The following is a 26,838-nucleotide window of genomic DNA, read 5'->3' as shown; positions in this document are numbered from 1 at the left end:
GAAGGTCACTACATGCTTGTTAGGGGAAAACTTCAAAAGGAAGACATAACAGTCATAAATACATATGCACCAAATATGGGAGTACACAACTATATAAAACAAATAATAAGAGACATGAAAAATCAAATAAGCAATGGCACAATTATAGTAGGGGACAATAACACTCCATTGTCACAAAGAGATAGATCAACTAGACAAAAAAATCACCAAAGGAATAATAGAACTGAAGCAAACCTATGAAAAAATGGACTTAGTAGACTTTCACCTTTCCACCCAACAACATCAGAATATACATTCTTCTCAAGTGCACATGGGACATTCTCTAAAATGGACCATATACTAGCCCATAAAACATGGTTAAGTAAATGCAAAGAACTGAACTTTTCCCATGCATACTATCTTACCATAGCACAATGAAATTGGACATTATTGACAAAAGAAACTGCAAACCCTCCATAAACACATGGAAATTAAATAACACCCTCCTAAACAACCAGTGGGTCACAGATGACATCAAAGAAGAAATTAAGCAATATATACAAACAATTATGATGCAAATATAACTTACTGGAATCTGTGGGACACAATGAAAGCAGTTCTCAGAGGGAAATTTATAGTACTGAATTCTCACCTCAGGAACACAGAATGAGCAAAAATAAACAACCTAGTGCTACACCTCAAGGTTCTATAAAAAGAAGAACAAATCAAGGCCAAAGCCCAAAGAAGTTAGGAAAATATAAAGATCAGAGCAGAAACTAACACAGTTAAGACTAAGAAAACAATACAAAGCATCAATGAATTGAAGAGTTGATCCTTTGAAAGAACAAATAAAATTGATAAAGCCCTAGCCAACCTTATCAAAACAGGAAAGAAAAACTCAAATTCATGCAATAAGGAGTGAAAATGGTGAAATCACTATGGATCCTGTAAAAATTCTGAAGATTACCAATGCCTACTTTGAAAATCTTTACTCACATAGGATGGAAAACACAGAAGAAATGGACAGATTCCTAGAAACATATGAATTACCAAAGCTCAATCAACAAGATGTAAAAATTCTGAATAACTCAATATCAGTCAATGAATTTCAAAACATAATTAAAAACTTATCAACAAAGAAAAGGCCAGGTCCTGAGGGATTCACAGCTGAATTCTACAAGAAGTTTAGAGAAGATTGAATGTCAATACTCCTCAAACTCTTTAACAAAATTGAAATGGAATCAATTTTCCCTAATTCATTCCTGGAGGCAAGTATTACCCTGATAGCAAAACCAAAGAATGACTCAACTAAAAAAAAAAAAAAAACACTACAGACCAATCTCCTTCATAAACATAGATGCAAAAATCATCAAAAAATACTAGCAAACAGAATGCAGCAAATCACCGAAAAGATTATGTACCATGACCAAGTGAGATTCATCCCAGGAATGTAGGGATGATTTAATATATGCAAATCAATAAAAGTAGTACACCATATCAACAGAGCCAAAGATGATCATCTCAATAGATGCAGAAAAAGCTTTTGATAAAGTTCAGCACTCATTCGTGATAAAAACCCTACAGAACATTGGAATAGATGGTCTTTATCTCAATCTGTTAAAAACCATCTATGACAAACCAACAGCCAACATCATATTGAATGGACAAAAACTGAAAGCTTTCACTCTAAAATCAGGAAAAAGACAAGGATGTTCACTATCACTACTCCTGTTTAATACAGTTCTGGAAACATTAGCCAGTTCAATTAGACAAGATGGAGAAATACAAGGAATAAGTTTAGGAAAGGAAGAAGTGAAAATATTACTATTCACAATTAACACGGTACTCTACATAGATGACCCCAAAACTTCCACCAAAAGACTTCTAGATTTAATAACCAAATTCAGTAGTGTAATGGGGTACAAATTCTGCATTCAAAAATCAGTAGCATTCCTGCATACAAAAAAGAAACTTACTGAGAGAGAAATTAGGGAAACCACACCCTTCACAATAGCATCAAAAAAAATGAAATACTTAGGAATCAATCTAATAAAGAAGGTAAAAGACCTTTACCTTGAAAACTACAGTACTCTGAAGAAAGAAATCAAATAGGATTTCAGAAAAATGGAAAAATACTCCTTGCACATGGATAGGAGGAACCAACATTGTGAAAATGGTCATACTCCCAAAATTATTGTATAGATTTAATGCAATCCCAATAAAAATACCATTAACATACCTCATAGATCTAGAGAAAATATTCCTAAAATTCATCTGGAACCAGAAGAGTCCTAGAACAGCAAAGGCAATCCTGGGCAACAAAGGCAAACCAGGAGAGATCACAATCCCTGACTTGAAATTATGCTACAAAAGCTATTGTAATAAAATCAGCATGGTACTGGCAAAAAAAAAAAAAAAACAAAAAAAAACCTGAAGATCTAGGGAACAGATTAGAAGACGCAGACACAACTACAAACACACTCAACCATCTTATCTTTGATAAAGAGGCCAAACGTTCACTGGAAGAAAGATAGCCTCTTTAATAAATAGTGCTGGGAAAACTGGCTTTCCACATGCTGAAGACTAAACCTAGACCTATATCTATCACCACTCACTAAACTAAAGTCAAAATGGATCAAAGATCTAAATATTAAAACAGAAACACTAAATCTACTGGAAGAGAAAGTAGGTAGAAATCTTGAAGACATAGGGGTAGGCAGAGACTTCATGAACAAAACTCAAACTGCATGGGAAGTACTTCAAAGAATCAACAACTGGGATCTCATCTTATTAAAAAGTTTTTGTACAAAAAAAGAAATCCTCAATAGAGTAAAAAGACAAACCACAAACTAGGAAAAAATTTTAGCCAACTGTCCCTCAGACAAAGGACTTCTATCTAGAACATATAAAAAATTTTAAAAAATCAGACCCCCCCTAAATTCAAAAACCCAATTCAAAAATGGATATCTGAGATGAATACACATTTCTCAGATGAAGAAATACAAATGGCAAATAAATATGTGAAAAAAAAGCTCAACATCATTGATTATCTGGGAAATGCAAATTAAAATAAGATTCTGTTTCACTCCAGAAAGAATGCCTATCTTGGGCTAGGGATATAGCTCAGTGGTAAAGTGCTTTCCTAGCACGCACAAGGCCCTGAGTTCAGTTCCCAGTATGACCAAGAAAAAGAGATAATACAGAAAGAATGGCTATCATCAAAAGAATCAACCAAAACCAAATACTGGCTGGGCTGTGGGGAAAAAGGAACCCTTCTCCACTGTTGATGGGAGTGTAGACTGGTGAAATCACTGTGTAAATCAATGTGAAGATTCCTCAAAAAAATAGGATTAGAGGTCCCATTCGACCCAGTGATTCCTTTTCTGAGTATTTTCCCAGAAGAACTGAAAACATCATATGGCAGAAATATATATGCACCCATGTTTATAGCAGCACAATTTGTAATAGCTAAATCTTGGAAACAGCCCAAATGACCATCAACTGAGGAATGGATAAAAAACATGTGGTATTTTTATACAATGGAGTATTACTCAGCTATAAAGATAAACTAGAGGCTTTTATAGGTAAATGGGTGCATCTAGAGACCATGCCTATGAGAGAAATAAATCAGACTTGCTTGTGTAAACATCATATTGTCTCCCTAGTGTAAGAACTGAGAAAGTAAATAAGATCTAAAAGGTACAGTAGATATTGTGAAAGGGAATGAATCTGCTCAAAAGGAAAGAACAACTGGGATGGGGGAAAGGGGAAAAGAAATTATCTTAGTAGCTAAGATAATTGAACCGCCAATTTCTATTAGTTCATTGAAAAGAACAGTTAGTATTTATATTGTTTGATCACTCTTATGTGCCTATATCTGGTAATCTGAACAACTACTTTGAAGATAACAATATGCCATATAATAACCATTGTTAATTTCCTATCATCTTGTTTTGAAATTCTGTATTTTTTCATTGTTTTTTATTGTCTTTAAAATAAAAAAGTGGAAACAGAAAAAAAATATAAGAACCCCCCTGCCAGTTTCCCATGAGGCTCAAATGATGAGGAATGAATAGTGATGCTGTTATAGTTTGTGTCGAGATGTCCCATGAAAGCCTCGTGCAGTCATGGGGCAGGCTTCTAGAGTTTATGATTGATTCATGGTCCAATGCTGGGATTATGGGTGTGAGTGCTACACTCACCGTGGGGCAGGTAGCCTGCATACAATATAAGGGAGGGAAAAAGGCATGCTCTCTCTGCTACTCCCTTTTTCCTCTGGCTGCTTTTGCTGTTTTCTGCCACCATGAAATGTTGCCCTCTGCCATGTGCCACTCTGCCTCGGGGCCAGCCGAGTACTGTCTGAAACATCTACAAACTGTAAGCTACCTTTCCTAAAAAATAAAAAATAAATAAACCTTTCCTTCCTTAATTCTGAGCCCCAGGTATTTCGTCCCAGCAATGAGAGAAAAGTAACTGAGATAGGTACCCAGAGAGACCAGCAGAAGCTTGGCTACATCACTGGAATTCAGAGAGAGGGGCCCCTGGGAAACCTACCTTAGCATTTTCTCTTCTTCCTCTTTGGCTTTGCTCAAGCTCCATGGCTCCTTTGTTTCTTGGTCCAGTCAACACTGCCACTTGCATAATGAAGATGTGCTGTGGGCACAGCCTCTCCTCATCCTTCCTTCTCTACTAGAATTCTATTTAGGATTAACATTATTTCCTTTTGAGAAACAGAAATCAAAGACTGCATTCTCTTATATCTTCTATGCACTTCTTTTAGCCAAGACCAACATATTGACAAACTAACCAAATACACAAACAAGCCAAAATAAATAAATAAATATAAAAAGATGGGCCTTCAACAAAGGATGTTGGGTCAGAAATAGAGGCAATCATCTTCAGAAAGAACAGGTTCTTTTCCTTGCATTTAAAGTGATGAGCAAATTTATTTCCATAGTATATATCCACCTAGGACTACCCTTGCCCTACAAGGATATAAATCCTGCATAAAAACCACCTTCTCTCTGCACAGAAAACTCCATTATCAGACCTGCCGTGAATGCAAAGAAGCACCCAGGTCGGAGGACCAGGACTTTGGAGGTAAGTTAGGAGACACTGGCCCTGTGCATATATCCACTACTCTTCTCTTCTTACTACTGCTATACCTCTTCCTCCTCCTTCCTCTTCTTCTCTCCTCCTCCATCTTTTCCTTCCTACCTCTTCTAGAGGAAATGTGAGAGCAGGAGACCAGAACTCAGAACCTGGGAGCTCTGGATCATATTCCAAAGGGGCTTTCTTAAAACAAGAGCTGTCATGCCAGTGTCCCTAAGCTGGGGGAGCTACTGTCAACCTCTCTGATCATCCATTCAAGAAGTGGGTAAGCCATTGGAAATTCTCTCAGAACATTGAGCTCAAAGTACCCCTGCTTAATATAGTTAACTGAATTAGCTAATCAATTAATTAATAAGTCACAATACTCTAGACTAATACATATGCCAACATAGCAAGAGACTGGGAAAGCACAAGAGAAATGAAAAAAGCACAGAGGCTTCCTCTATAATACAGAAGTATTTACTCTGAGTGCAACATAAGTTCAGCAAACATCTGTTTATTTAGAATATGAGCGAAGAGGGAACTCAGAGTAACCAGAATGGTTTCTCAGAATTTTAAAAGAACAGTTGAAGCTCTTAACCATGAGATGCTCAGACCTTATGAGAGCTTAAAGTACTCTCTCAATCAAAAGGTTTTTCCCCTGTGGAGTTATAGAAACAAAGTGTGTTCCAGTGTTCTGAATAGTAGCCATAAGGGCATATTTTGTGGGGCAGTTCTCAGGCAATTTGAATGTTCTGATAACTAAGTAACCCACTTCTTATTCATTCTAAGGCATACAGTGGGGGTTGGGGAGATGGGAAAAGTGGGAAATAAAGCATCATACTAGGAAAGTTGCGGTAAAGTTTAAAGAAAACTGAACTTGGGGTCTAGAAAACTCAGTGGGAGTCTGGCTCTTCAGGTTACCAGAGGTATTTGGGAAAACCTGTCAGAACCTCAGCTTCCCAATCTGTATAATGGAAAAAATCTTTTTATCCTCACAAAGTGTCTGTGAAGTTGAAATAAGAAAAGGTGCATGTACAAACTTTGAATGTCACAAAATGGTCTTCAAGTGTAGAGAATAATTACTGTCTTTAATAACAACACTCTCACCTTTGAGCTATTCTCTCCTCCTCTTTTCCTCCTCCTAGGGAGCATAATAATGTCATCTGTGATTACTCCTGGAAATTGCATTTCCCTGTTAGTTCTTCTTACAGAATAAATTTTATTGCAACCCATTAAAATACTTTAGGCCACCTTCTTACTTTGTAAGTGCTGTTAATCACTGTTTTATTTCAAGATGCTGGTCTAAGAAAAAAACTTAAGCTTTAAACCTTCTGTGATGTACTTTGATAATAAGATGGATTTCATTAAACTTAGCTTACACCTTTAAAGTTGTTATTAAATGAAAGACAGGCAGAGAAAGTTGAGCAACCATGAAATACCCAGCAATTAATATAATACAAGGAACTCTAGTGTGCTTTAAATGGTTCTAATAAGCTATGACAATCTTTTGCCCACAATTTCAGTAGCCACCCAAATGACGAGTTTTACACTGTGCTTTATCTCAAGGAATGGGAATGTTTTGAAATGTTTTCCTAGTATTCCTTCAATTCTTAGGAAAAGGCATCAGATAGATGATAGATGTATGATAGACAGATAGATAGATAGGTAGATAGATAGATAGATAGATAATAGACAGATTAATGATAGATAAATAATAGATAGATAGATAGATAGATAGATAGATAGATAGATAGATAGATAGGGAAGAATAGGTGTCAAGATGGACTCAATATTGAGATGAATGCATACAAGGGTTCAGCTCAGATGACATGTTTGTTCTGTTCAGGAGGCATACAAAAAAAGGTCTTTTAAGAAAAAGTGTAATATGATTAGAAGGGACCTAAAAAATATTCTTACTGCACCTTCTCATTTTTAAAAGGTAAGGGAATTAGCTCATCCCAGGTCAGATTGCTAGTATTATAACCATCATTAGAATAGCCGGTGCACTTTAGGAACCTGCTATGTGTTGAATTTTACACTCAGCTCTCAATATATGCTATATCTAATTGAATATTCCCAAGAAAATTAGAATGCCATTCTCACTGTTAAAGAAACTGGGCTCAGAAAAGTAAAGCACCTTGCTCAAGGTCACTCAGCTGTGGAATCCAGAGACAGATTTACAAACTGAAGGGTACATGGAGCTACAACTGACCCAAGTTTCTTAGCTCCCAGTGTAGCATAAGTTCCCTTTATGTATGTTAATCTGAAATTTTAATTTAAAATGTTTCTTTCATTCCAATTGGAAAAATCAGCCCCTTTTTAATAAATTTACAAAACACTAACTACCTCCCCAAGTCACACATCCCCTTTTTTTCTAGCAAAATCTATTGCATGCACCAAGGATTAGTTCAACTGGGGCTGGGCTGCTGCATAAATCAGTCATGCCCAGGTTGAGTCTTTTTGGCTGTCAGTGTACTGTGTGTGTAATGGAAGAGACAGTGCCACGGAGCAGCCCGCACTCACCTCCTTGAGCACATGTTTCCAAATTGCCCTTGACAGGTAATGAGCAGAGCATTCAAAAGGACGCTTTAAAAATCAGCAGTGCTTTGAGACGTTGCCTGTCCATTTCCTGGGGCTGGCACTTTGATATCTTTCCATTGTTTTATTTCTACCCTCACTAGCAGAAGAAAGGGAACCCAGAGCAACTTCTGGAGCATCTGAGATAGCCACAGGGTTGCTATTCCAGCCTCTGAACATCAAGAGACCACATCTATGAATGAATGACACACATAGTCTCCAAGCATAAGAAGTGTGGGTTCAAATCCTGGCTCTGCTATTTACTAGCCATATGGTCCCCAGCCTCTTGGTTGTTCAACTACAGAGAAGGAATCATGACAGTGTCCTCTGTAGGGTTTCATTGAGTATTAAATAAAATTGTTAATATTAGCTAATGTTTATTCAGTACACATTATGATCCAGACATTTAATTAAGCACTTAACATATATGTATTGCTCACATAATTCTCAGAAAGTAATAGGCAGTATTATTGCTCCCATGTCACAGATAAAGAAACTGAAGCACAAAGAGGTTATATAACAGATCAAAGTTTCATAACAGCCTTGGCACTAGCAAACTGGCTCCAGACTAAAATTCCTTTAGGAACCACTTTGTTACTAGAGTGTCCAGTGTGTAGTAGGTCCTCAATATACTTTAACTTTTTGGGAGTTTTTTGTTGATGTTTTGTGCATGTACATGTGTTTGCCAATGAGTTGCCTTCCAAAATTGCTCACCTATTCAGAAGGGACATTCATCAGTGTAATCGTGATGAACAACAGAATAACCATTTGCTTAACCTCAGATTTGTGCCAGATGCTTTATTTATTTTCTTATTAAATCTTCATTGCACAACTGCTTTTAAGTCACATTTTCCCCATTGAAAGTGTAAAGTTAAAGTCAAGGACCTCACCCAAGATAAAGAGCAGATCCAGGACTGAAGTCCAAGGCTGTTCAGCTTCAAAGCCTGTGCCACACCAAGCACCTGTGCCAACCCTCAGAGCCTACACCATCCAAGTCAGCTCATCTCTGCCTCTCCACTTCATGATGGCCACGGGAAACCGAGATTCTCAAAGTTTACTGTGCACACAAGGCAGCTGGGGAGTATACACACTGCAGATTTTGATGCCGCAGGTCAGAGAATCTACATTTTTTTATATCAAAGAGAAAAGAAGGTGAAATAACAACAAAGATAAAAACAAAACAACACAAAAACAATTAAAAAGATACATAATTTCAAAACAAGATGGTAGGAAATTTACAATGCATGTTATATTACATATTGCTATCTTCAACGAAGTTGCTGAGATTATCAGATGTAAGAATGCAAGATTGAGCAAACAATTAAAAAGAATAAAAAATAATTTTAAAAAATTAGAAATGATACAGAGTTTCACTAATCAAGATAGTAGGAATTCAGCAATGGTTGTTATATTGCATATTGTCTTCAAATTATTTGTTCAGATTATAAGATATAAACTTGCAAAATTGGTCAAAAGAAAGATTTAAGCATTAACTGTTCCTGTCAAGAAACCAATACACATCAGCAGTTCAATTATCCCAGCTATCCTTGTACATATATGTATATTTTTACCCTTCCTTCTTTTTTGCTTTTCTCCTTTCCCTCATTCCAGTTATTCTTTCCCTTTGACCAATTTCTTTCCCTTTCACAGTATCTTTGTACTTTTTGGTTTTTATTTACTCTTTCAGGTTCTTATACTAGGGAAACAATGTGATGTTCACACATGCAAGTCTGATTTATTTCACTTATGAGTATGGTTTCTCATTGCATCCATTTAAGAATCTGCATTTTTAAGAAGCACCCAGGTGAAGCTGCTGCTCCTGTGGCTGGTGTATGGACAATACTCTGAATAGCAAGGATGTATGAGAGTCCTTCAGTTCACCCAAATTTTTTTCACTCTGCCACTCGAGACTGAAGTGGCTTTTATAGCTCTGACAGAGATGGGCATTTAACTCCACCTTCTTTAGCTCTCTAGTCAGATTTTCTAACCCCTGCTCCTCACCCCAGCCCCAGCCAATCTCTCTCTCTCTCACACACACACACACACATACACACACACACGCACACACGCACCCTCTCAACCTTTCTTAAGTGTTCATGCCTTTATGTTATGTCGTTATTGTGCACATTTTATATTAAATCCTTCCAATTCCAAATGAAAACTCAAACCCATTACCAGGCATATTTAACTCCAAAGGACAATACTGCCTGCCGTAAGGCAAAATGCACTGGCATCAGCAATTTACAACTGAATAATGTCTTAAGTAATGATAATGATCCTGATGACATTTGCTTGCACATAGTTAAATCTCTCACAAAATAATCCTTTTCAGCTCAGAGACTTAAACCTAGTGAAGTATTCAGAGTATTTAAAAGGTCCATAATAAAGTGACTCTTGTGAGCCTATGATTTTATAGCTGTGGTCCTTCCTGCCCCATCTCATCTCCCTATAGTCCCCACACACACTCAACAATGCTGGTCTTTCAGATCCTTAATCACCATGATCATTTCTGCTTCAGAACCTCTACCTATGCCCTTCCCTCGTAAGTAATTCCCTGAAGGTCCTTTGACTCCAGGCTCAGAGTTTCTTTCTGTAGAGGACAGTTTGTGGTCAGAACATCCTCAGTGACTGTATTCACTATTCCAAGATGTTGATTTCACATCCTATTCTCTCTAAATAGGTCAGCCTTCTTTGGTGACCCAGTGAAGAAACCAACGGCTCTCTCTGAAAAATACCAAATCTTGACCAGGTTGTGCTTGCCTGGTTCTGCTGGTTCTGTACATACTGCTTTTAATCACAAAATAAGATAAATTAAATATTCTCTAGCACTTACAATCTCTCCCAGTTAATATCTACTTCCTAATAACAATTAGGACAAGCAAACACTTCATGTGGGCCAGGAGCTTGTTCGAAGCACTTTACTTATCCTAATTCATTAAGCTTGAAAATGACTAAATAGATTAGTAATATTATTAATAATAATAATTATTAGTATTAATCTATTATTACTACTAACCAGATTAAACTCAAACACAATGGGGTAAAAGATTTTCCCAACTTCACATAGATAGTAAATGCAGATTTCAAATCTGAAACCAATCTATCTGGCTCCAGCACTCTTAATTACAGGCTGCACAGCCACATTTATTGATTAATTTAATAATTTCTTATTTTAATTTAACTCCTGATCAGTGAAATGATCATATGTAATTCCATCATATATTATTTCAAATTGCCATGGAAATCTGAAGAAAAAGGAGTAGCGTGCTATGAAAGAGAAAAACCCTTGGGGGTCCCCCTAAAGAAGGACTTGATAGGGACTTAAAAGACACGAAAGAGTAGGTAGAAGATACCTGGGGCAGAAATGCTCTGTTTAAGAAGAACAGCAATGCCCAGACTTCAAAGACAGGGTGTTATGCTTGATGCATTGTGTCAACCTGGGGAGTCTAGAGCTTTGGTAAGTGACTTAGCAGTTCTGCATCTTGGGGTAAAAAGGATAGGCCTTACCCTCCTGGGATGTTGTTTATTGTGTTAATTTGAGAAGTTTAGAAGGTTAACTATGTGACTCAGAAGGGAGCCAGGGTGCTTACTTTGTATTCATCCCAAGCCTGTGCAAGAGGAAGGCATGCAGAGGGTGTGGGTGTAGAGGACCACCCCCATCCCCCTAGAGCAGGTAGACTGCATAGAAAAAGGAATTGAGGAAGGACTGGCTGCTGGTTCCTCGGAGCTCTAGTCTTTGCCTTCAGCTTGGTCGTCTCCCAGCTTCTGGTGCACACTGTTGGGCTTTCATCTGGGACTCTTCAGCCTTCTGGTGTAGGCTCTCCAGTCTTCATCATAGATTCTTCAGCATTCCATCACAGACCTATCAGCCTTTTGATACGGACTTGCACGGACACTGCAGTGAGCTCCAGGCCCGGGGCTGGGCTCTTCAATCTCCAGCATGCACACACCCTCTGTACGTTTCCTCATCCAACTCTGTAGCTGACCATTGTAAGCCAAACTTGTAATTTCTTATACATTTGTTTATCTTGTATTATATCTGTTCCTCTAGTAAACCCTGACTGATACACAGGGGAACAATTAGCCTATTCAAAGAACTGATCTAAAAACCTTACTACTGGAATAGATCAAGAGGAAAAAGGTGGTGTGTAAGTAATTATTTTAAAGAATTTGGTAGTGACAAGGAACCAAAAACCAGAAAACAAGGCCAGACATGGTGGCATACACCTGTAATCCCAGCATTTGGGAGGCTGAGGCAGGAGGATCCCTTCTAGTTCAAGGCCAGTTGGGCTACAAAGTGAGTTCAAGGCCAGCCTGAACTGCATAGTGAAACCCAGTCTCACAAAAACAAAACAAAACACCAGAAACCAGAGAGAACCAGAGTTAAGACCTGTGTTTTTTGGGAGATGAGCAGTCCTGGAGTGATTGTGAATGTTTAAGGAGTAATTGTGTGGGAAATGAGAGACTTAGATGCAGACAAAAGAAGGAAATGATGCTCTATCAGATGTTCCCAAGGAGATTCCAATGGTGCTTAGGCTGGAAAACTACCAAGCTAAAAGTTATCAGGGGTGCAGAAAGTGTTAAAGGAGGGAGAAGTTAGGAAAAACCAGTTAAGCATATGCTTCACAGGTGAAATGAAGGCCAGTTGATGTGATCCTGGAGAGAAAATGGACAGAATGATAGAATACCAGAAAGGAAGGCAGAAGGATGGGGTGAAGAAGGGAAGTATAAGGCTTGAATTGAACATGACTCTCCCAGCACCCCACCTGTTTCCAGCAGATGCATTGTTCTCAGCAGAGATTAAAAGAGGTAAGATGGGGCATAGAATCTTGCAGGTCACTTGACAGCTGGAAACACCCAAAATTTCCACTGGATGCTTCAAGGACTTTGCCCACTGGGATGAAAGACAGCCAGAGAACTTTGACCACAGATGTTTATTAACATCTTCCCACCTAACATCCGCTGCCTTCCTTCAACCCTATAGAAAAAGGCCTGCTTCTCTTTCTTCCCTACAGACAACCTTATTACCTTCTGTCTGCCTGCATCCAGGTATTAAACCATATGCTTTGTTGCTTCCACAAAAGCCTGTTGAGTGGCCTCTGCCTTGCTTTGTTCATTTTTTCCTTACAGGAAGCCCTGACACTGATGTTCAACCTATTATTTTCTCTCTAGATCCTCTTCTGGCCTTTTCCCTCCATCACTCATGGGGACTCCAGCCTGAAGACCTTATATAATCCAAATTACCTCCCCAAAGAGATCACTATGGTGTGGACACCAGAGTGAGATTAAGTTTTCTCTTTCTGATACCTCACAAAAAGGATCAGTTTAGGGGAAGAACCCATATGCAAAGTCTGGGGAAAAAACCCGAAGGATATGTGGCAGAAAGCCACCACTGATTCAGCCACAGAGCTACAATTCACACAATCCCTTTAACAGGTCTGGTTCTGACAACCTTATAAAGCTGGAGAATATGGCTTCTTTCTTTTATACTGGAAGTGTCAGGAGGCTCTCCAGCCATTTATTTGATGGAGAGGTTGCTAAATGTTATGGCAAACAGCCACATCCATCTGGGTAATAGCTGAGTGTCCATGTCTGTAGAAACAGAGAGGCCTCACCAATTTGGGAGGAAAAGTTTTCCTGGCCTTCAGACAGTGCTCTGCATGAATATCAGAAACAGGAAGGTCAGAGAATGCCACAGACCCTGACCATGGAGGGAAGGGGTGTTCTGTCTCAGCCCTGATTCCACTGCTGGCTTGTGCAGCCTTTATAAATCACTGAATATCTCTGGAGAAGCTCTGACAAGAAAGGAAGAGACTAACACAGGGAGTCCCAAACTTGTGCACAAAGATCTTAGAAGTACTCACAGGCTTTCAGAATCTGGCGATGCCATGAAACACACTCACTCTCTTAGTCAGTTATGGCTACCATACTGCTGACTCAGAGAAGCCAGTGGTGTAATTCAGTTCAGCTCCAAAGGCCCAAGAACTAGGGCCACCAGTGTCAGGAAAGATATATATATATATATATATATGGGTTCAAGAAGAGAGGATTTGCCGTCCTTCTGCCTTTTTCTTCTGTTCAGGCCCTTTTGGGATTGGATGATACTTACCTCCAGAAGGTAAGAATGGATCTTTTCACTTAGCCCATCAATTCAAATGTTAATGTCTTCTGGAAATACCCTCACAAGCACACAAACAATAATATTTTGCCAGCTGTTTGAGTGTCTCTTAGCCAAGCAATGTGCTAAACCAATCGCAAGTTAGTTTATGTGTCAATCTCTGACCACTGAGCTGGACTCAGAGTTTCGGAAGCAGTCACTGACGGAACATTTGCGAGAGGGCCCAGTTCCTGTTACAGTGCCCAGAGGCTGAGCTTCCTTCCTCCCACTTTCTGGATCTTTAATCTCCTTGTTTCTTCATGTCTCATTCACCTCTGGCTATAAGACCAGGCCTGTGGGTCTCAAGGTAAACAATGATCCTTATGCAGGTCCCCTCCCTTCTGCAACTCCTCTCTCAAAGTCTTATGCTGCAATTCTCTGAAAAATCAAGAGTCGCCCACCCTCCAGCACTCTGGGAGATAGATCCTTTCCTCCTCTCACTGTTAAGTGCCTGGGGGCCATTTGGCACACACTTCTCAGCAGTGGCTGCAGCAGACACTGCAAATCTGTGAGCAGAGTTTATTAGCTCCACCACAGGTCCCAGTGCTCACCCTCCTCAGCACTCCTATTCCTCAGAGGCAGCATGCACTCTGGCAGACAAAAGAGAGAGACAGAGAGAGTTTGGCATCCCCTGACACTCTGCATGGCTCCAGTGGCCACCCGGAGCACAGAAAGTGAGCTCCTGTCTTTGCAAGCACGAACCGGTAAATGCACTTCAGGCCTGGCCGTGCCGCCTCTACTCAGAGTATAATTTAGCAAATGTTTTCCATACTGCTCTGGGAAGTGGGGACCTATAGAGATTTGATAATTGACATCCTAAGTCTGAGCATGCTCTGATCCCTGCAGCACACTGTTGCTCTAATTGCTTGAAGATCCATTTTTCTATCGCAAGACCAGGGGCCAGAAACTCTAATAAGCCGAAGGCAACAGATATGAAACTTTTTTATTCTTTCTCAGAATAGAATGAACTTTTCTATTTCAGCCGTCTGAGCAAGACAGGACAATTCTTGGAAGATGTGATCTAAAGAGCTTCTTCCAATACATCTGGGGCTGTGAGGAGAAGGGATTTAACAGCCCCCGTGTGGAATGGGCTGCTTTGGAAGGTCATGGACACTAGCAGAGTCCAAATACACTCATCAGAAACCTGAAAATTCTCCATGGTTCTTCCCGCTGTATCAGTGATCTTTCATACAAGTCCTGGTACATTAGCTGCTATGTAGTTCTTGAATCTATCCCATCCTGTCCACCCCAGTTCCACAGATCCACTTCACCTCTTACCCAGAGTAGTCTTCAAACTCCTCTCGCCAACATCCTGAAGCAAGGATAAGCAAATTTCAGCCCATGAACCAAATCTGGCTCACTGCATATTCTTATAAATAAAGTTTTATTGGAATGTAGCCATTCAAATTTTCTTCCATATTATCTGTAGCTGTTTTTATGCTACAACTGCAGGCTTGAGTAGCTACAAAGGAGACCATGTTGCTCACAAAATTGAAAATATTTACTGTTTGGATAACATGGATTTAGAGGCTGGGCCTGCAGATGCTCAGTGGGTAACCAAAAGTAAGATAAAGCTTGGCATCTCTGTCTACATTTTATCTCCCAACCCTGCCGAACAATCCCGAGATAACCATCAACAAGACCATGGCTTGACCAAGATTACCTATCCTGCCAGTTATGCAAATTCCCAGCAAGGCACCTCCCAACCTTTGTCTTTTTTCCACTTTCCTACAAAACTCCAAAGTGCCCCATGGCTCCTCAAAGACAGAATGAACTTCTTTATCTGTGCTTATAGGAATGCCGATTTGAGCTCCTTCCTTGCTCTGCACCAGGCTCATCTCCTTGATGGGTGTTTTGGGACAGGTGGCCGAGCCTGGTCTGTTGGGACCCTTAGAGCCAGGGTTTTGCCCTGAAACTCCAGTAATATTTAGCCCTTTGAGAATATATTTGTGGACTCCTGTCCTAAACTACCAAAAGTATAAGCACACGTCACTTATCCTTCCCACTGTCATCACTGCTAAACTGGAGGATTTTACATTTCTTGCCATGCACACAACATCCTTTATGAATCAGCCCTCAGCTGGTCCAGGAATCACAAAGTGGCAGCCCACAGACTAGATGATCTAATTTATATTCTATTGTGGTTCATACGGGATGTAAAATATTTAAAATTTGCTGACTTTTGAAAATCATAAGAGTAAACATAAAATTTACACATCTGACCTATCTTAAAATATAAGAAATCTGGCAACATTTGACCTCTATTTCCTGATGCTAGTGACTGAGTCAGAATCAGTGTTCATCTGCCCCCATTAGGCAAAGTCTGAGCTCACCAGATCACCACAGACTCCTCCCCACCCACTGTGTCCTACTCCTAGCCCTTCACTCATGTGGACACAGGAATTTGAAACCCCTACCCTTCCTTCTCTGGCAAGCAGCTCTCTTCAAAATATTTTCCTGGGATCATACCAAAGACTAAGAGCTCCCAAAAGAGCCATGCTCCTTCCCACCTCCACACTCTTACATATGTAAGAGTGTATGACATTAATTCCCATGGTTCCAGAGGCTGGAGGTGTAAGATCGAGGTGACAGCAGGGTTGTTTCTACTAAGGCCTCTCTTTTTGGCTTGCAGGTGGCCACCTTCCAGGCTGGTCTCCCTCTGTGTATACCTGTGTCCTAACCTCCTCTTCTTACAGAGATACCAGACATATTAGATTAGGAACCTCCTCAATGACTTCAGTTAACACTTACTGGCTCCTTAAGGACCCTATCTCAAAACACAGCCCCATTCTGAGATCCTGAGGGCTAATACCTCAACATGGGAACTGGGGACACAATTCAGCTCCTAACCCCTTTTCCCTACATTTGTCATCTAAGAAATACTTGCTCATTCTTGAAAAATCAGATCAACTATGACCTTCTCTGACATGGCCCTGCAGGGTTTGTTCCTGTCATCATGTGTCATTTCAAGCTTTTGCATATCTTTACTAGAAAACCGTTTTCTTGTACTTTAATGGTTTATATTCCCCCACTTTTCCTACTGAACTGAGACCTGGATGCTGGAAACTTTTTTCTCATCTCTATTCATTCAATAAATATCCATTGGGAACTTCTTATGTGGTAGGTAGTGTTAGAGCCAATAATAATACATCGTGAACAAGACAGATGAAATCCCTGCCTGCATAGGGTTTACATTTTACTGAGGAGTACAAAATAACTAAACAAAGGATAATGACAAATTGTACAGCACCATGTTTCACTCAACATAAATGTTTAATAAGTACTGAGTGAATGCTGTTGGGAGAAACATGTTTGTGTTAGCCAGCTTCCCATTGCTATAATAAAATACCTGAGATAATTAGTTTATAAAAGAAAATGTTTATTCTGGTTCGTGGGTCTGGGGATTCCGATCCTAGATCAGGCAGGCCCATTGCTTTGGGTTTCTGATTCCAGAGCTGGTCAGCAAAAACAGGGAGCATACAGTGGAGCAAACTGCCCACTTTGTGACCAGAAAGCAAAATAGAGTGAAAACTGGGTTTCCAGGGTACCCACCCCAGAGGCACAGCCTCCGTCACCCAAGCACCTCCCTGAAGGCCCCACCTCCTACAGATCCACAGTACTTTTCAACAACACCATCCTGGGGATCAAGCTTTTGACATTTGGACTTTTGGAAACATTCAACATCCAAGCTACAGTAATATTCATCTGAGAAGAAGGGATCAAAGAGGGACCCAGACATATTAAGACACATTTAAATCTGGAATCCACTGTATTTTTCAGTTCTGAGTTGCTGTGGCAATTTTCATATAGAATATCAAGGGAGCCTCCCTTTGTCCTTAAGTCATATATCGTTTAATAACTATGACCCTATGTCATCGCATACTATATCCCTCTATAGTTCCTGAGACCTAAAAGCATCCCCTAGATGAGATGTGAAAGCCAAGCCAAAACCCACCAAAGTCACTGCCCACCCCTCTGCCTCAAATCCCAGAGTCAAGTTCTGATCACGAAGGCCTAAACCCAGAGCTGCTCTATCTGTTCTTGTGCACAACTTCTGGGTGTATTTGGTGGGGGGGTTGGGATGGGGCAGGTAACAAGGCTTAAGAGGATTCTTCCAGTGTAAATGATGCCCATTAGGGGGAATGTCACAGTCCATATTAGCTGGTAAGGAAGTGATGAAGCATTTCTAGAAATTCTCTAGAAATTATATGAAAAATGGTCCCAGCCGCACTGGGATCCGACTGCTAAAAGAGCAAAGTCAGTGGGAACTCAGCATGTTCACCATAATGCCCACTATTTTCCCCTCTGTTTTCCATGATTTTTTAAAATACTAAGTGCTATTTGGGTACTACTGTATAAAAAGTGCCAGTTACAGAAAATTGTAAATGGATTGAAATGTAGGCACAAGATTCATGCATGAAACTGTCTCCATAAATTTATTCTTACAGAAGAAATTTAGAATCATTTTGCTACATAAAAATGTATGTTAAATTTATATAGTAATCAAGTAGGAATCTGGAGCACCTCATTCCAAAATACATCCAATGGACTTTTAAAACATGTACATTTCATAAAAATATTATAATACGGACTTCATATCAATTATCTTATGCTATGTGGTTTATGTTGTGGTGACTACTGCCACTGATTTTTTGAATGACCATACAGATACTCCTAAACTTACAGTGGGGTTATATCCAGATAAACTCACGGTAAGTTGAAAATATAGTAAAATTGAAATGCTTTGAATACATCTGACCTGCTGAACATCCTTGCTTAATAACACAGCACGCTATAGATGGTGGGTTGTTTTCCTCTTGGTCAGGGGCTATTGCCCCTGCCCAGGAGTACAGAAATATGCTGCCTCATACTATCACAGTCCAGAAAAAGGTCAAAATTCAAAATCCAGAGTGTAGCCCTTACTGAGTGCGTATTGCTTTCACACCACCTCAGAGCTGAAAAAGCTTAAGCAAGCCATCATTCATTAGGGACTACTTCTATTTTCTACCCAAATAAGTCATTTTTAAGGTTGAAAGTTAATATGGAGTTTTTTATGTTTAATGAACTAAAAAAAAGTCCAATATGATGTGTATGTTGTAGACTGTGTGGAGTGTGTTTGGGTTATGGATTGAATATGTGCTATAGGTTGCGTGTCTTTGAGGGTGTGTGGGAGGAGGTTGGTTTGTGTGGGGGGGTGGAACTGTTGTGAGTTATATGAGTGTATGTAGTGTGTGTTGTAGAATGTGTTTATGTGGGCTTGGGTACATATTCTGGGTTTAGGTAGGTGAGTTATAGGTTTTAAGTTGTATATAGCTTAAGGGTTGTGGGTTATGAATCTTGTGGGGGTTGTGAATAAGTCTAAGTTGCAGATTGTGTGTGTATATCCTACAAGTTGCATGGGTGCGGGTGTGTGCTTTAGGTTATGTGGGACCGCTCTGTGTGGGGGTTGTGAGATGTATGGATGTGAATGTGAGTTGTGGGTTGCATGGGCCATAGGTTGTACATATGTGAAGCATGTCTCTGGTGCTGCTGTGTGCTATTGGTTGCAATCAAAGACTGAGGTGAGCTTGTGGATAAATGCCCCCACCCCTAGGTGAGGTGACTGCAGGGTGTATTCCACGCCATTTCTCCGTTACCCAGGAAGACTAAGCTCCAGCTGCCCACAGATGGCACTTGCTATATAGCAAAGCTTGATTCATTCTTTCCCTTTCCTGTTGGATTTCCATGTCCCCATCTGGATAGTCCCTGAGCTCCTTCCCAAACTAAAAATCCCTTTCCATCTCTGTGAATTCAACGATCTACTCCTGGACCAACCCAAACCTGAACTAAGGCAGACATGTAGCCAGTGGGCACTCACCCTGAGGACAAGGGGCAGGCATGAGAGTCATCAGCAGAGGCATCCAACAATATTTTGTGTTAGAAAAAATTTAAAGTGTGAGACATAAGTCTTGGCAGCTTTTGGGAGCCCACAATTCATACTCCCAAGGTGGATGCCGGTATCACTCATGCACAAAGGCCCCAGTCAAGGAAGAGGATCTACCCACCTACCCCTTAGAGGTGGCCCCTCCGCTCCTAGGGGCTCTGGAGAGTCCAGAGCTTTTAACCTCATTGGCAGCCACATGACTAGGAAGTGGCTAACCCCACCTTGGAGTTCAAGCCGTCTGTCTCCTCACCCCATTCTCACCAGGTTGCTTTTGCAGTGCCACCCTAAAAGGCATTTTACCCAAACCTGCAAAGATCAGGACCCTGAGACAGCAGACTCAAAAACCTGCCGGTCACAGCCGCCTTGTCTAATGGGCACTGTCACCTGCTTTCAGCTTTCACTGGAAAAACAAAGACCAAAGCCACGTCCTGCCCTGGGACCAGAGCCAGGGCCCAGTCTCCTTTGCAAGTCAGGCAGCCGTTTACAGACCTGCTCTGAAGGAGGAGATGCAGGCAATTACAAGCATCTGTCCTGCAGGGCACCAGTCTCCTGGGGAGCACTGTCACATGTGTCAGTCCCTAAGTATGTTAGACAGCAGGGCCTTCCTGGCTGAGGAGCCTTTGAAATGTTTCTGTGTCAGTCTCACCATTCAGTGTGAATCAGAGGGGATAGAGCTGAAGCCTCAGGACATCTGAACCATGTGTACACATGTGGGAAGAAAAGGACACTGAGGGGGACATGAGGAGTCCCTAGAAACAATGATGCACAGTGACACATTGCCACCCCTGTGCTGTGTCTTGGCTGTCGGACCCCCCAAGCTCCTGCTTCCTGCAGACCCCAGTGAGACTAATAGAGCTGAGGGGCCAACCTGAGATATTCCTATCTGAAGTATCCTTTGTATCACAAGGACAAATCACTTACCTCTCCGTGCCTCTGTTTCCTCTCCTATAAAATAGGGTTCATGATTCCTATTCCACAGCACTGTTATGAGGGGCAAATGAAACACTGTGTGTGCAAATCCATAAATACGAGGGTTAATTTACACTGTTAAATATTCCCCACCTTCCCCATTAAAATAACTAGCATTTGCAGAGAACTTATTACATTCCAGGTCCTGCTTAAAAGGACACTATGAATACTGTCTTTTTACTCAGCAGCTGTGAGGCATAACCTACAATTCATGTCATTGTGTAGATTAGGAAACTGAGTCAGAGTAGTTTCATAATTTTGGAAGTTGTGGCATTTGTAGAGGATGATGTCAGGCAGATCTGACTCCAGAGCCCAAGCTCTGAATCCTTCCACTTTCTTGTCCCACTCATAGGAAAAAGAGTGTGATGGATTAATTAATGGTCAACTGGAGTGGGGACACACAGCTGAATTGAATCCTTGTGGTTCTGGGCATGGAAGACCCACCTGAGGATTGTTTCTGAACAGCATGAAAGGAGAATAGGAGGAAAGGATTTTATTGCTGGTTTTCCTGGAGAAGCTTGGCTGCTTTCTTTCCTCAAGGGAGCTTTGGCTGTTCTTGTTGGAGGAGCTCAGGTCTTCACTGTCAGCAAAGGTGGCTATTATCTCGGCAGTGGAGCACTGGTCTTCACTTTCATCTTGACTATCATCTTCTGGCTCCAGTGCAGATCCCTCAGTCTTCTGACGCAGATCCTTCAGCCTTCTGGAACAGATTCTTTAGCCTGTGCACCAGCCCTTGGGGCAGATCTTTTGGTTTCACATTGTGGATCCTTCAGCTTTCCAATATGGACTTGCACAAGATATTGCTGTGGGATTCAGGCCCTTGCCTGGATTCTTCACATCTAGCCAGTGGATGGTTCTCTAGCCACTGGACAAATCTCTTGTACTCTTCTACATTTGATTTTGAGGGTGAATATTGTAAGATAATGTTACAAATTTACGTGTTAAGTATTACATCTGTTCTCTTACATCTGTTCTCTTACACTGACTAATGCAGAGAGAAAACCCAGCTTGCCCATATGGTATGTAAGGAAGAACACTTACATACCATATGGCATAAACTGGACTAATCATTCACTTATAGAGTTTTAAGAACAAAGCTATAGCTGTGTTAGTGGTGGTGTACCACTGGTTTTAAACAAAAATAATGATGCTATATAGCAGTGGTGCTTGACATGTGGTTCACAGCCCAGAAACAGTAACATCATCTGTTGGATTAGTTAGCTTTGTGCTACTGTAACAAAATACCTGAGACAAGCTACTTACAAAAGAAGGTTTATTTAGCTCACAGCTTTAGAGGCTTAAAGTCCAAACAGCACATACAGGCTTAGTGAGGGCAGGCTGCAACAACCTTACCTCCCAACAGACACCAGTGGCAGGAGCAGGTGTAGAAATGGTAAAGGAGGGGCCAGGCACATTTCTTTTGTAAAAATCCTCTCAAAGGAACTCAAGATCACATGAGAACTCCTTCACCTTACCATGACATCTAACCCTCAGGTTTTCCTTTTTATCCTGCTACTTGAAACTCTCCTTTCTTTTTCCCACTCTCACCTGCATTTCTTTTCTGTGTTATGTTTTACCCAGAATTTCTCTGTAATTAAAATGGAGTGAGACTAGATTTGTCACATCCACTCAATGCACATTTACTTGTAAAATCCACCCCAAAAACCCAAACAGGGTGTTATTGTAGTGCACTTACAGAGTACTCCCATTGGAACATGCGTGGCTCAGGATTAGAATCTCTGCTGCAAGCATCTATTTTGCCAGGCTGCAAGGTTCCCTATGGCATGAAACTTTTGTCTTGCTGACTAATACTCCAAGTACCCCATGCCACATAGTAGGTGCTCAATAAATATTTTTACATAGGTGAATAAGTTTAGTATTAACTTACAAGGTACAACACATTTTTCACATTTATTTATTTATTCTGAGGATTAAACCCAGGGCCTTTGCACTAACTTATATCCTAGCCCTTCCTTTTAAAAAACTTTTGAGACAGTTTTGTTCAATGGCTAAATTGCCCAAGCTAAGCTTGAACTAAGGAAATTGAGGCTAAGAGTGTTAGAGAAACCCCCAAAAGTTTAACATGAAAATAAATTAAAGATATTGGAGTCAGGCATGCAATCCTAACACTCTGGAAGGCTGAGGCAGGAGAATCATGTTTACATCCCATCTAGAGCAACTAAGTGACTTAGCAAAACCCTGTCACAGAATTTAAAAATGGACCAGGAGATGTAGCTCAGTGTGAAGGCCTTGAGTTCAACCTCTAGTACTACCAAATGAAAAAAAAGTCTTGGGTTGGAAATGAGGAATATTAGGTCCCAAAGATAACCCTCCTAACCATCCCCCATTCTGTCTCTTCCACAGCCATGAACCTCCAGAAGGATTAAGTTTGTAGGTGAGAGCAGCTGGACAGAACCCAGGGCTGTTCTTCTCTGCTCTGAGTCAGGAGAGTACTTGTGTGATTGGAAATGAAGGGCATGAGCCCTGAGCATAAAAGAGTGGGTTCCTGACAGAATCAGGTGAGTGCAGACATCTCTGCACTGTGGCAACAGAGAGGAGATAATAAAGTTTAATCTTGTAGAAAGACAGCAGCGCATGTGGTGGGTTGCATTCCTCCAACCCTGGGATGCAAGGGTCAGCAGGCCATTTCCAAATGAAAAGTTGGTTGAGACCACTGTGCTCATGCCCTGAAGGCTGCTCCTGGGCACAGGTTCTGGAACATGCAGAGAGGGCCCTGAGGGTCAAACTGTCACAAGAGAGGTGCGAGGTGCCTGTTCCTCTGATTTTTTGATCCAGGAGATTTACCTTAACTTTGTGAGATGTTCAGAATTCTGCAACCTTAGCCAGGTTGAAATTGTGGTTATTAGTTTATCATCATGCAAACTAAATGGAGAAAAGTGGAATATAAATTTAATTTCACGATGATTTCTACCTTGGTTAAAAGCAAGATAAAATTTACAACATAAAAAAATTAAAGGCAATAAACCAAAAGTTTCAGGAAGAGGACTCAGTGTCCCTTTCTTTTCAGTGTTGCCTTAATTTGCATTAAAGAATCCACCACTTAAGTAAAACAAAATTCCTTTTTTAAAGAAATACAGTGGTGCAAATGGAGTTCTTGTTACATGGCTGTTTCATTCCATTTTACATAATCTGGGAAGTGTATATTATTAGCCTCATTTTACAGGTGAGGACAGCAGGCTCTGACAGGCTGATAGCCTGACCAAGCTAGAACTGGAAAGTTCAAAGTCAAGGCTTAAAAATAAATTTTAACCAAAGTAATACTTTCCAACCTTACGTGCACATTAGAATCATATAGGAGGCTGTTACAGCTCCTGATCTCTGGGCCAGCCCCAGACAAATTAACTCTGCATCCTTGGGTATGGGACCCTGGCATCAGTACTTTTTAAATGTCCCCAGAAATTATCATGTGCAGCCAGGATGGAGAATTCCTGGTTGAGAGCTGGGTCAGTATGGAAGTCAGAACACAAGGCTAGTGGAGAATAAAGATGGAGCCAGCTCAAAGTAACAACTAATTAAGGACAGTAGAAATACTTCTGGAACCATCACACATCAGGAGTAATGGTTTGGTAATTGATCTGTCTTTCTGTAGGCAAGGTATACTTACTTCACAGCCCATTGGGTGAGCTATGGTCATGTGGTTGGCTTTAGTCAATGGGAGAGAAACAATATTAGTAGGGAAAAACTTGAGATGAACTTGGGTGCTAACACTTGCTTTCTTGTGTACCTGTTTTTATCCTGTTTAAAAAAAAAACTACTCTTGGATAGTGGCTGGCCTATAAAGGATGACAAATATATAGAACAGACCTGGGGAAACCACATTGTCAGAGGCAAGCCCAGCTGAAATCAGCCAAAACACAGCCAACTTGCAGATACATTGTCAGGACAAAGATGCTTATTGTGGTATGCCATTGATATTCTGATAATATTTGTTATACAGCTTTATCACAGCAAGAGCTGATTGAGACACACAGTTATTTCACCCTCACTTTAAGTGAGGTGGGTGGGCATTGTCACTGTCCCCATCTGAAAGAAAGGAAGAAGCAGAGTCTTAGAGATAGCATAATGTGTCTGCAAGCAGTGGACAGCACAGCTGGATTTCTAACCCAGGTCCTCCTTTGAAGAAAAATGCTAACGCCACTACACTCTACCACCTCCCTAAACTTCCATGGCAAGAGAGCTGAAGGCTGCCACAGCAGCATTTCTCTTCCAGAGTGTTACCAGGGTCTGAATCATAGTCAGAATGGGAAATTTAAGAGTCAGAGGTCAAAGGGGATCATGTGGGCACAGTGACACTGTCTGGAAACTTCCCTTTCTGAGATGACAACAGGAACACTAGGGTTGTGTTTTGAATAATCCAGAGTCAAAGAAACACTGGCATCTGCAGAGCTCTTACAGCCATCTGTCTTTCCTGGGAGAAGGTGATGCTATAGGATCTCTGAATAAAAGAACACCCGTTCTTACAGGGTCTCTCAGTGTTAACTCTATGGATATGCAGAGCTGAGCAAAGCTGTGTGTCACTGTCAGCGCTGTGCACTGTATGATGTTTCAGAGCATCCCTGGACTCTACCAACTAAATTCCAGTAGTATCTCCTGGATATGATAACCACAAATGTCTCTAGAGATTGCCAAATGTCCCCTGCTAGAGAGAGAGATTTCCTCCCTTTGAAAACTATGGTTTTAATACATGAAATAAATCCTGAACTGAGAAAAATGTCACTGAGACTATCATGCAATGCATTGGTCCTAAAATTGGATACAAGTCTGAGTCATCTGAAGGATTTTAGGAAATGCAGATTCCCAGCCCTTACTCTGACTCTTAGAATCGGTATCTGTGGAGGCGAGGCCTGGGAGTCTATGCTCTTTAATAAACTCCCTAGGAGAGTCTCTTCCAGGTTGCTGAGGCCTCAGCCCATGGACCATTGTTTGGGAGCCAAGGTAGTGTCATTGTGGGCATGGCCCCTGGGGATAGATTGACACAGGACAAAATAACAGCTCAAGGACTCACTGACATTATGGAAAACTGCCATGTTTTCCAGTTGCATGGCACTTTTGAAAATTAGATTTATATCTTGGAGGTGGTTCTCCTTGTCACAGTGGCAATGCAAAGAATGAAAACTTACTCAGAGTCAAAGTTGTGTTCAAATTCCAAGAGGCTCAGAGAGACTGCTTCACCAAGACTCATGGCTATGAGAAAATCTCAGGAAAACAGTGCCTATTTGAAAAACCACCTGGCCTTTAATTTGTTACCGGAAGTATGAGAACAAAAATGCAAAAGAAAAACATTTGTGTAGGAGTTTTGGTCAGAGGAAAGGGAAAGAACAGGATGGTCTGCTAAGCAAGACATCTCTAAGAGTAACTTTGTTTCTAATTCTGCTGGCTGTTGCCCTACAGTTCTGCTTTAATCTTTAATCCTGCATTCCAGGAGCTCTGCACTGTTGCTCAGGGGTCCTTTCATCTTTGCACTTGTTTCAAACTCTTTTGGCCAGTTTCCCCAAACCTTATTGTAGGGATCTGTTGGGTTCTTGCTGTACCCTGGGAAGGAAGGGCAACAAGAATGAGATAAAAATAGACAAGAGACAAAAGCTGGGATCAAGTCGAGGTCTTCTCTCTCAGCAGAGAAGGGGTACTGCCCAAGAACAGTAGAGCATTTATTTACACCAAGAAGTTGGTTAATTTTCGCCTTGCTGTCCAGTAATCAGTTAAGAAGCTACAACGGCTTGTTTATACACTTTGAGGAGCTCCTGTGTTCTTGAAGCTCCTGTGTACTCAGGCTGGCTCCATCCTGCACCTGTAGTTACCTTCCAGCTTCCAGGGCTCCCGACACCCTATGAGTCTTGCTTCCTCAAAAGAAGGGCCAGAAGACTTGCTCATCCAGTTGTCTGAAAATCAGATGTGCTCATGTGAAATGTCATTTTGGAAGCCAGCAATGGGAAGAAGTAGATGCCACTCAGAATCTATGCTCTGGCAGTGGAGACAGGTGCCTCTTGGGGACATCAGGATTTGGTCAGTGACAAGAGTTTGGTGCCCGTGTGCAAGAACAGCAATACGGGGTCTTGAAAGACCATGCTGGTTGTGGAGTTCCCAGCAAGCCCAACCTCCAGTCTCTCAGAGCTTGTGC

Source organism: Chinchilla lanigera, unplaced genomic scaffold (assembly GCF_000276665.1).
Source record: "Chinchilla lanigera isolate Chin_1 unplaced genomic scaffold, ChiLan1.0 scaffold00041, whole genome shotgun sequence".
Taxonomy (NCBI): domain Eukaryota; kingdom Metazoa; phylum Chordata; class Mammalia; order Rodentia; family Chinchillidae; genus Chinchilla; species Chinchilla lanigera.
This window is presented reverse-complemented; position numbering follows the sequence as displayed.